This window comes from Glycine max, chromosome 9, assembly GCF_000004515.6.
Source record: "Glycine max cultivar Williams 82 chromosome 9, Glycine_max_v4.0, whole genome shotgun sequence".
NCBI lineage: Eukaryota > Viridiplantae > Streptophyta > Magnoliopsida > Fabales > Fabaceae > Glycine > Glycine max.
In genome coordinates this window covers 20,035,599-20,048,128 of record NC_038245.2, presented here as the reverse complement: position 1 = coordinate 20,048,128, position 12,530 = coordinate 20,035,599, and the positions used below count along the sequence as shown (strand labels likewise).

Genomic DNA, 12,530 nt, shown 5'->3' with positions numbered 1-12,530 from the left:
GTATATGTCAGTTTAATCTTTGATTTTATTATTTTTGGACTCCTGATTTTGTAAATCTTATTGATATAAAAATGAAATTAATACTACTATAAAAAGCGATTTCAACATTGGTGGAAAAACGCATTTTACATCGATGGTCAACCGATGTTGAATAGGATGTTGTTGAAAGTTAAAAGTTTCAACATCGGTCCTCCAACCACCGTTGTAGAAAGACAACATTTTTCCACATCGGTGTTTACTTAGGAAACGATGTAGAAGTTAGACCTTCTACATCGGTGCTATCATAGAAAACGATGTAAAATAGTGTTTTTCCACATCGGTGCTGTAGAAGTTAGACCTTCTACATCGGTGGTCAGTTAAGAAATGATGTAGAAGTTAGACCTTCTACATCAGTGTTATCATAAGAAACGATGTAAAATAGTGATTTCCACATCGGTGCTCAATTAAAAAACGATGTTAAATATTTAATAACCTGCAATTAAAAATTGATTAATTAATGATCATTTTTTATATTTTCAATATTATCAGTATTGCTAATAATCAATAAATGTTATTATATAATATGAAAATTAGTATTTATAATTAAATATTTAAATAAATATAAATGGTAAAATTTATTTAATAAATAAATATTTAAATGATAGATTAAATAAAAATAAGAGATTTATCTATTATTTATATTTAATCTATCATTTAAATATTAAGAAAATAAATTTTACTATTAATTACAACAAATTAAGAATATTGAATTTTACTATTAATTAGAGGAGATTAAGGAAACCAAGATCTACAAAAAGAGACGAGACACATTCATTCAACAAGATTTATATAATTCAATCTGATAAACATAGAATACAAATTTTATTCTTTGAAATTTACACAACATAAAACAGAACAAACAAAAATGCCAATTTTTATTCTCTTAAATGGTGATGACATATCTAGAGGACTACAAACCCATCAAGGCAGCATAGCATGTTGATCTCTTGGGCAAAACAATCAAGCAGAGGAAGCACAACAAGAACTTCCCATCTAGCATCAAGATACTGTATATCTGCAGGTAATAAGTATCCTTGACCCTATTGAAACAAATGACCATTCCCAAGATTCATAGATAAGGTCATAAGTAATACTACACAGTATAAGCAACACAATTAGATTTCATCGAGAGACAAGAGCAATCTGCACACAAATCCTAAAATCCACATGATTTATGGAAGGAAGCTGGCCTAGTTAAGGAAAATAAATAAGGCATCTTCAACATATCAGATATAGAAGCAGAGTTCTAGATAAAAAAGGATATGAAATGACATTAAACAGTTAAAATAAAATTACATTAATCACTGAGCCCAAGCCACACCTAATCACTTTTCTTTCCAAGAAAAAAAGGACATAAAGTTAGTACTGAGTAAAACATTTACATTTGTCTTTTAGTGGTTTTATTTTAACCCCCACAATTGTGATAATGTCCACGGGCCTATTAATCTTTGTGCAAGACCCAACATTACCCACAGAACCTAGACAAACATACAACACAACAGGGACATTATGAATAGCACTTGTACACTTGTAGCAGTGGCATGGTTATATAACTTTATAGTTCCTTAATATAAGCTGACTTAGTCAGCCACTCAACCATGTTGACAGTTGATACCTTCTTTCATTATTCAAAGATTTCCTAATTGCAACTTATATTGACTTGAAAAAACTTATATTCAGTTGAAAAAACTGAGAAAATGTGTCACAGACTACTAAGAGACTAGAATTACCAAGTGATACAAAATAATAAAAAAAATCAAGCTATAGGATAGGCATGGGATCATAAAGTCAAACTAAGATACCAAAGGTCACCTTGTGGCAGTAATAGATTGAGAAGGTGGTTCAGTCCTTATGGTCTTGGATTTAAGCTTGTTCAGTAACGCTTCCAATTGATATAAGTTCCTCTGAAAAAATGTAACAAAATTAATTCAAAGCCAAAGATAAACCAGAAAGTGCATGAGATTTATTATTTTTGTAATTGCAATTCAACAACTGACTTTAGTTCTTTAAAAACAAATAAAGCATGATATTTATTCTTTAAAAAATAAACCCAAGTACAACCTTCTTTATGTTTCCACATTCAACAAACGACTAAGGTTAAAGAAAGTGAAAATGCACAAGATTCCATTTTATGAAGTCAAATTCATTCATCTCCCCAATGGTGCATCATGAAGGCTCCCCAAGATCTATAAGTCAAAAACCAGAGGAAAAAGCTAGCATGGTTACACAAATGTCTATCTATAAACCATTGATTGAAAATCCCCCAACTTCTTACAGAGAACATCTGCAGTTTGTGACAGGTAAGCATATATATTCTCACCTTTTTTCCTTTGTTCCAGCACATCTATGTGATCATTGTTGTACTAAAAAATGTATCCTAGATATACCCTCTATTTCTTCATTCATTATGACAACAATCAAATAAAATGAAAACCATATTATCAAGCATAAAACAAAACAAAAAAAAATAGGATAGCAGTTTCATAATGTGCTTATTAAAAAAGGAAATGTCATAATGTAATGAAGGCCAATGACACTGCTATGTCCACCAGTAATTAATTGCATTTTTGAAAAGTGCATTACTAGCATTCATCTTCCCAGCTTTGCCCGTTGGAGTGCATAGTGACCTACACCACCTAATGCAGCATTGATCAAAATGTTTTTCTTAGCAACAGCAAACTCGGCCAATCCTCCACCACTCTACCATATTAAAATTTCACAACTCACTAAGTAGTTTTATTTCAAAAGAGAAGAGAAAAACATGTATTTTTTATATAAAAAAGTAGGTGAAGATTTTAAGAAAATTATCTCTCTTCTTTGTCTACTCACTCTCTTTTTTCTCTTTTGGGTCATATCTTTTGAGATAAAAAAAAAATTAAAAAGAGTATAAGGAATATAATCTTTCTAATACATATTTTTCTATTCGATAAAATTTATTAAAAATAAAAAATAATTAGAGCTTATAAAAACCAAATGGTACTATTGCCGCTCCAACTATACTCCAATGAACCTTTTATGTACAAAATTGAATATTTTGCATATGTCTGAATGTTTCGAGCTTATAAAAGCTTTAAATTTTATTATCTAAGGTTTTAAAAACAATGACAACATTGTTTTTAATAGTTAAGAACTTGCGTTGAACTCTACTAAAATATATTATACTATTCTTAAATTTTATGTAATGATAAGAAACTTGGATAAATTTGTTCAAAAGTATTTTTAGGAGAAATAAATAAATAAATAAATATAATTTTTTTATTAATTAAAATTAATTTATACATAAGTTATCAATCATCTTTTAGAACTTATACAAATTAGTCTATGCATAACTAATTTTAACTTATTGAAAAAAAAATTATTTATTTTGAAAAAAAATATATTTGAAATGCAGAAATTGCATTAGTTATATATATATATACCTTCCAACATGAAGAGTGTGACCAAGGAATATGACACCCATGGCAACAGAGAAAACAATTTGGAGAGGTGAGAATGCACAGGCCTCCAGTTTCATTCTGAACAATGCAACAAAAGCATGTCACTGACATTGCAGTTCAAAATTACACACCAAATATATTACCTTGGTCCAGTGGTACTCTACCTGACTTTCAGGTGCATTTAAACCAGAAAATGGTTTCACATCTTCATCTCTAAATCTCTTCAGACCTGTCATATTGTCAGACATGATTGCAGAATCATCCCACGGACCAACGGGGAAACCTGCAGGGATAAATTCATTGCCCTGGCTTTCAGCAAACCCTTCATTTTCTGCATTGTTCTATGTGTTGCTCTTGTTTCCAATTTCAGGCCTTGATGACATTAGTCCTGAAGAGAAGTTTGGTTAAAACTACATGAAATTTAGTTAAAACTACATGATCCTGAGAGAATGTGTATTGGGCTACCTATGAGAAAATTGTCATCACCATGGCATTTAGGAAATATAAAATGAATTAAAGTATAAGGCATCTTATTTAAATTAATTTAAATTAAAAAGAGAGATGAAGAAATCAAGAAAGATCTAAATAAATTTAAAATTATAAGGAATGAGTATAGCTGGATGTAACAAAAATAATATTTGTGGTATATAATGATCATAGTTTTATAATATTTATTGGCTTATTAAAAAAAACTCTATTCTGGTTTAGGATAACAATCTAGTCTATTCTTTGAAACAAATTTTAAATTTTCTTAGAAGCTTCTTGTACGGGATATTTCGACATTATTATTTAATTATAGGGGAATTGTACAATACAAGTCATGCACTACTAACAGTAATAAGAACTAACACTTATCACGGGCAATTAAAAGCACTCTAAACAAAGCCATCAGAGCTCCATCCTAGAGAAGAAAGAATTTAGCATCAAAAGGTATATTTAGCTCCTCCAAGCTTTTTTAATAAATGTATATATTCATTTTGTTCTCTTAAATTAAATACAATTAATTCATTCAATTTCACTTTTCCGTAACATGAATGATCTGATCCAGCATCATTCTCAAGACAAACAACAAATCATCGATAGAATTTTTGAGGCCTGACTTGGAAATAGTCTGGATATATAACATGAGAAATAAATACGATTCAACATGAACATGCAAATATGGAAAATTTTAAAGAGAACCCTAGATGTGGTATGTTGAATTCAGTACATGATATGCGAGGTTGTTGAGAAAATTCTGTATATATACCAAGTATAAAGGCTATAGATTCAATACCTTCATAGTGCAGCAAACACAGAGTTGCAATGGGCTCTCCAAGCATTTATGGCTGATAAAAAAAATAGCATCCAAATCAAGTGCAAGGTGGATGTAGTTGAGGGCAGAGAATTGTGTGCTCTGTTTTCCCATGTTTTCAAGAGCACCAAAGGAGAGCCTCAGGTAAGGTTCGTGAACCACTTTAATTTGCAGAATGAATATCTTATTGAAAGAAAATGAATGAATATTTTACCCAATGCTGAGTACAATAGCTTCTAAAAGTTATAATTAATATACAAAAGGTATGTTGCGGAATGAATAATATCCATATGAATGTCGCAATTGAGTAGAGAGAAAGAACTACTTACATGGCCTCCATAGTAAGTAGTGACCCAATGACGGCGAGGTGAGACAAATCGAAGAAGAGATTAAAATGCAAAATCGAACCATTGGCTTACTGTGATGTTGACAAATCGAAGAAGAGGAGACAAACCAAATAGGAACGCTCACAGGATACTGCGATTAGGGTTCACCATGACTAAATTCACAAAATATGGAATAAATCAACAATTTCAGTTAAAACATGAGACTACAAACGAAAGAAAGAAAAAAAAACATAAAATAGGAATGGAACTTGATCAAGGATGAGGAACAAACCTTGATCAAAGACGAGGATCAAAGACGGTAGTCAACCACACGCGAGAACCACAGAGGTGCTGGAAAGCCTTCACGACAATCGACTATGACGAAGAGGGAGAAAGGGTAGTGCAAAATGAAAATAACACCACGGAGGTGCTGGAAAGCCTATGGAGACAATCGACTAAGATGAAGAGGGAGAAAGGAAGCAACTCAGACGAGGGCTAGGGTATACGACTTCGTGAGGGAAAAAGAAATTAATTAAATTGCTTCAATTTCAAAGACGGTCGGTGTTTATAACGACCGTCTTTGAATAATAGAATACAACGACGTGCCTATTGACCCGTTTTTGTAAAGCGAATTCGACATCATTTTTAACAAAAACGTAGTTGAAATACAAGTTATATTTACTAAAATGGCATTGTCTTGTAAACAAAGACGTTTTCTGCACCACCGACGTTGAAAACGTGTTGTAGAATATCAATTTTGCAGTAGTGTAAAAAAGACTACACTAATTTTACGAATAATAAAGTAATGAATTATAAAATAGAGTATGGTAAAGTCGTTATAAAGTTTAACTGTATCAATGTTACTGATGATTGTATTTTCACCAAATCTTCCCTTTTGCCATATGTTGTGTTCCTACCATTTCTTTGCAGTCCAAGAAACTCCCATGAACGAGTCGTGTGCAGTTTATGCTCTTTGCTCAAGAACACTGATACTGCATTTGGGTTTTCTGCATAGTGGAATCATTGTTTCAACTAACTAACTTAAAACTAGGTTATAATAAGAAAAAATTAGTACAAAAAACACTTGATTTTCTCACCTGCAATATCTGCAGCTTCTTCCTCTTCAAGTGCTGCCACAACGCCATTGATGTGTTTATTATATGAATAAATAATTGCTTCTTTGGTCTTTTCATGGCTGTGAATGATTAATATACACAACACAATTAATCAGTTTCTTCTAACCCAGAACTTAAGCTAGATTTAATGGTTTCATCAATTTAAATACCTTCCCAAGATTGAACCTAGAAAATCATAATGAAAATGTGTGGCAGTTTCTAGGTCAATAAATGAAGGGGTTGGACCATGAGAATGAGCTCCCAAGTATACAATGTAGCACTATAAACAGCAAATAAAAAACCAACATCATATCCTCCAAATTCCACTATTACACCCTATCTATAAAATCATCACCTCATTTTCAAAGTAAAAACCTCATAACAATATACAAACCAGATACTAATTAACAAGCAAAATAACCGGCCTACCTTTTTACTGGCATAGACAACATTCAGAAACAAAGGGAAAATAAAAAAAGATGAAACAAGAAGGTAAAGGTAAAAAATGGAGTGATCCATTCTTTTCAGCTTGTCATTGGAAAGGGCTTAGCATCAAAAATGGTCATCGACGACTTGGTTGGCTTGGATGACGGCCATGGAGAAATCGCTGATGGCAAACTTTCCGATGTCACGGAACCAAAGGAGGTCATCCTTGCATTCTCTTCCAGCGGCGGCATTAACGACGTCGTCACTGTGCTCGAATGGCTTCCAACAGCATGCGATAAGACTCATCAATGCATGGAGCATCCAACATCTCTCACAAACCCTAACCCTAGGCCCCCAGCACTAGAACCTCTTTTCCCAATGGGGGCGTTCAGGAACATGCCGTAGAGGAGCATTGATAGGAGCATGGAGTTATAGAGCGCACGAGTGAAAGGTGAATGGGAGAGATGAGATCGAGAGCAAGCTTCACATATTTGAAGCTTAACTTCTTCAGTGGCTGTGGCTCACGGGCTACCTTTAAACTTGCGCAATCTATGACGCCGGTTCGGAAAATAACCGTCTTCGTATTGAATGGTTCGCATACTCTTATTTACAAAAAATGCCACCGGTCATTTGTTAAGGATGGTTTTAGTACAACCGTCCTTATTCACGCGTCATAAAAAGCTTTTAATTTAGTAGTGATTGTAATGTTATTTCAAAGAAGAATGAAAGAACCTAGAGTTTTCATCACCCTCACCAATCCATCCCACCCTAGATTTTTGGGTCATTTCTTCAAAGATCTCCAAAATTCTTTAGAAAGAATCAACCTCCTCCCTTCTACATCTTCAACCCTCTCACACAACCTTATGTTCACCACTTATAGCTCCTCCACTTTGGAATTTATATTAGCACCCAAACCATCAAATACCTCCACATGCCAACCTTGGAGTCTTTTTTTTTAGAAATTTTAGCTTCTCCTTAAAGAAATCTTTTCCAATCGTCTCCAAATCCTCATCTTGACATCACCAAATTTGCCAACAATGTTCTTTTCTCATTCAAATAGCAAGATGAGTATATATTGACAAGATAAAAATTGTTGCCATTGAGATTCAATACCACGCAACACCTAACAAAACCTTCACCGATATAAGAATACCTAAAAGAAAACAAAAATTCCTCCACAAAAATAAAATCCCCCCAGACCGCCCTCTTTGGACCATATGATTGCAGTAAACTCCATATCTTGGATATGCTAAACATAAAAACCATTAAGGTGACTTCCTTCTAGACAAAGAAACCTAGCCAATTCCCATAACCTCCAAGCTATCTCATCATTATATAACTGTAGGATTTTGCTACTACTCTCCAAACTTATAGCTTTCGCCACCAACATTTCTCCCACCATAATAGGATGTCTAGAATTTGAACAACCATGTGTTTACACGAGTAGGTTTTTTATATTTACTCTTCTTAAAGAATATAGATATGCAATCATAAAGGTGACATTTGCTTATATTTTAAAAAATATGTTGTGCTTAAATTTTGTACATTTGATTTTAAAATGTAAGCTCCTAAACCAACAGTTGGATTAACGAGATTCCATTTTTAAAGAGCAATAAGTTAAAAATGACTAACCCTAGGAGTGAGTTGATCTTACAAATATAGTCACAAAATTTAGGATTGAGTATAGATCATAGAACCAGTATTTTGTTAGACAACAAATAAGAAGCACAAACCCTTACTATTTGTCTATAAATGTTCCTCCATATATATTTCTTTCAATGCAATCACTTAAATTAAAATGATAACATTTATTTATTATAATATACGAAAAATTAGTTACTCTCGTGATTATGAGTATATAGGTATTTACTAGATGTAGGTAACAACAATAAAGGTACACTCTTCGAGAAAATATTGAGGGAATAGAACTTTTCATTAACTTCAAATTTGTTCTTTTAAAAAAAATAATTGACTAGATGATGAATATTTTGTTATTTCATTAGATGACAAATTAAACAAAGACCGATACCATTTTCACTTGTCTATAAATACTCTTTCATTTTCTTTAGGAGCTATAACTAAAATTAATATGCAGCGATAATCCTTGTTACTTACAATATATGACAAATTAGGAATCATTTTTTCAACAATTCTTTTTGTATTTGACTTTATACAACTATTGTCTATAGATATGATAACAACTTAATTAAGCACAAGTAAGGTACAATTGTTATGAGTTTTTTTCTCCCTTTAAATTTTATTATTTGTATAATATATTTTGTTTTTCAAATATATATATTTTGTTATTTATTCAAATTTTAATTATTTGGTATATAAATTTAATTAATTTTTTGTAAATGTACTTAATTTTTTTATGTACAATTAATGTATAAATTTTATTATCAATTTATTGTATTATATTTTATTCTGCAGTATCAATGGCATCTTCCTCGTCATGTTCATTAAATATACAAATTAAGTTTGGTCCAATTGATGGTGACGTTGCAAGCTAAGCATGTTTCAGAACATATTTGGAATGGGGAAGAAGACAGAAAATTACACATCATACGAGTTGTCCCCATGTATCAAGGTTAAGAAGAAATACCAGAGGAAATTATTCATTTACTACGGCAATCCGGTTTTTATTGGATTATGAAGATGTCATACTTAAAAATAAATGCGGCATTAATTAGTGCCTTGATTGAAAGATGGAGGCCCGAAACACATACGTTTCACATGAGATGCGGAGAGTGTACTATTATTCTTCAAGATGTTTCTATTTTATTAGGTCTCCGTGTGGATGGGTCACCATTAATTGGTCCAACAAATCCTTATTGGGTTGTGAAAAATTGTTAGGAGTCAGACCACAAGAAGGTGAACTTCAAGGTAGTGTGGTTAAATTAAGTTAGTTGGGTCACCATTTTTTCACAATTAAATAACCATGACAGTAACATACAACAACTAGAAAGGTTTACCCATGCATGGATCCTTAGATTCATAGGAGGTATCCTATTTGTTGACAAAAGCAGTAGCAAAGTTTCCATAAGATACCTGTAGTTTTTACATGACTTTAGAGAGTGTAGCACGCATGCAAGGGGACCTGATGTGCTTGCTTATTTATATAGAGAGATGTGCAGCGCCACCGATTACAAAACTAAATCAATCGGAGGTATGTGCATCTTAATCCAAATGTGGGCATGGGAACGATGCACAACTTTGGCTCCAAAGAGGACTCCTCCCGTAATAAAAAATAAACCACTCAGACACAAGTTAGTCATTTAAAAAATTAGATTTCATTTGAAAATAATTAATAATGTAACGTGTCGGCAATGATGATTTCATAATTTTTTGTAGGTGGTTGCGACGTGGAAATTAGCATATTGGCAATGATGATCTGATAGTTTTTCATCGCAAATTGGATATCATGAAACGACATGAGGTAAGAACATCGTAATGTATTGGTTAAATAATAAATAATATGTCATGTTTCAGTAAAAATTAACAACTGTGTTATTATATGCAGTTTTTGTGGAAGTCTTACACAACAAATGTTATGTCAGCGTTACCTCCAATTTGTTTGGTTGGAAGTGTAGCGTAGCGTGGTGCACGGTGGTGTCACTTATTTGTTTCCATGTTGTTGAGTGGCACCAACCCGATAAAGTTTTGAGATAATTTGGAATGCAACAACCAATTCTAGGGTGTCCTTCGCAACCCTTGAATATTCATGGCATAACGCTGAAAGGCAAACAAGATGAAAATTGTGAGCAACTGTTCACCCCCATGATCGGTCAATGGAACAAGCAAGTTGATTTTAGGGTCGACGGTTATCCTCGACAAGAGGGCTTATTGAACTTTAACTCCAACTACATGGTCTCTAGTATAGGCAAAAAACAAAGATGTTTGTTGACCCAAAAAATGCAAACACGGCTACATTGGTATTTTTTTGTTTTTTGAATATTTAACTTCAATTTTTTTTTAAATCATGCCCATTAATTTGCTCACCCTAATAATTGCATGCTGAAGTTGCAGAGACATTACAATACATGGTGTCTCCTCAAGGGAGGAATACATGGACAGTTGATGATCTCGTGCCTTATGTGGAGAAAATAACGATTTTATTGAAAGAGCAAGAAAGAATCACTGAGCCTGTGTCACATGGTCCAGCATCAGAGCATCAATTTCCAGCACAAGAGTTTCACATTCTCCAGTCAAGTGTTGAAACTCAAGGCATAGGCAGGCGAAGGGTGGCTGTTGAAGTGGAAGAATATTCCCAACAAATGGCGGAGCGTGGCCATGGAATGTATTACACACCACCAACATTTTCTCAGTATCCAACACAGATGTATCAGTATCCTTTCAAAGGTCATCACACTGATACTTCTGCAAGCGAACACTCGTTTGGTGGTGATGCAGAAACACATCCTCATTTTTCATGGCCGACTATGACCCCTTCACAGCAACATGATGCCCCAATTCCAACACCTAACGCCCCATTAGGTACGCCATGGAATGTACCCAGAATAATACTTGATATAGGTGACTTATTAGGAGCTGATTTGCGTCACCAATTTTCTGCTGAGGCTGACCAAGTAGAAATGGGGAGACATCGGGGCAGAAGAAATCCTGATCGCCAAGCGCAAAGATGGGATCGACCATGTGACATCCTCACGTCATCACGGATATCATAATGAATGATTATCTTGTCTCTGTTTAAATATGTTGTTGTATGTTTCTCATTTGAATTTGACACTTAATCTATCGTATGCAGTTTATTAAGGATTACTAATGGATACAGTTTATGTCGCACATCAAACTATAATAATAAATAATGTTAAAAAAAACTAAAGTAGACAAACGAAAATAACTAATGTTACTAAGGCTTAGGGTTTAGGGGTTAGCGGCTTAGGGTTAGGGTGAACAATTCTTACTGGTTGAAATGATAAATGTATTCACCTATTTTTTATTTAATAAAATTATACCTTCTTCTGGGTGAACAATTCTTACTGGTTGAATCATGTCGGTGACTGGGTGAACAATTCTTACTGGTTGAATCATGTCGGTGACTTCATCATCTGTATCAGATATACCGTCAACACTATCATCTTCGTCTAAAGATAATCATCATCTTCATCACCATGTAAATTGCTCACATTTCTTGGAGGTTGCGCCTCATTATTAGATAAATTATTTCCACATGATGTAAGAGAATTTGCAAAATGAAACATAGAACCACCAGCCACATCCTTTTCTATGTATAATTCCAGAACTGACATTTGATCTTGTTGTTGAAAACTTTTGAGTATGGTTTCAACATCTTCGTCATCACAAATTTGCAAAGCAACATATTTTCTAGAAACTAAAAATCTTCAACTGGTAGCAGAAATAATTTTATTATTTTCTAACTTTACCTTATCTCCAATTTTTTTTTCAAAGCATTGAAACTAATTCTACGTTTAATCTGAATCGCTTTTTTACTGCCTTCAAATGTTACACCATCATTCTCTTCATATACCCTTCCATTGAAATACAACACTATTATAACCGAATTCATGATGTACCTACAAAAACAATATTTTAAATATTTAATCATAATAATAATAAATTCAAAATAAAAAAAATTTAATCACAAAAAGCCTCTTTACTGGAACTTCACATTAAAACTTTATTCTAAAAAAAATTATTAACTTCAAATAGATATGATGACAGAGACTTAAAAAACTTAAACGATTTCAAGGTAGTAATTTTAAAGGCAAAATAAACCATCAACGAAGTTCCTATTATAAATAATTAATCTTAACAATAATAACTTAAAAATAAAAAAAGGTAATTAAAAAATTACTACCAATAGATTAAAATGCCTGATTGTTTGGAGAAACTTAAAAGTAAAAATTTA

At 32.9% G+C, this 12,530-nt stretch overlaps 1 pseudogene; it reads right to left on the bottom strand.

Moving 5' to 3' along the window:
• Nucleotides 1-5,406: 5,406 nt before the first annotated feature.
• Nucleotides 5,407-6,730, bottom strand: LOC106794376 (subtilisin-like protease Glyma18g48580; annotated as a pseudogene).
• Nucleotides 6,731-12,530: the final 5,800 nt, after the last annotated feature.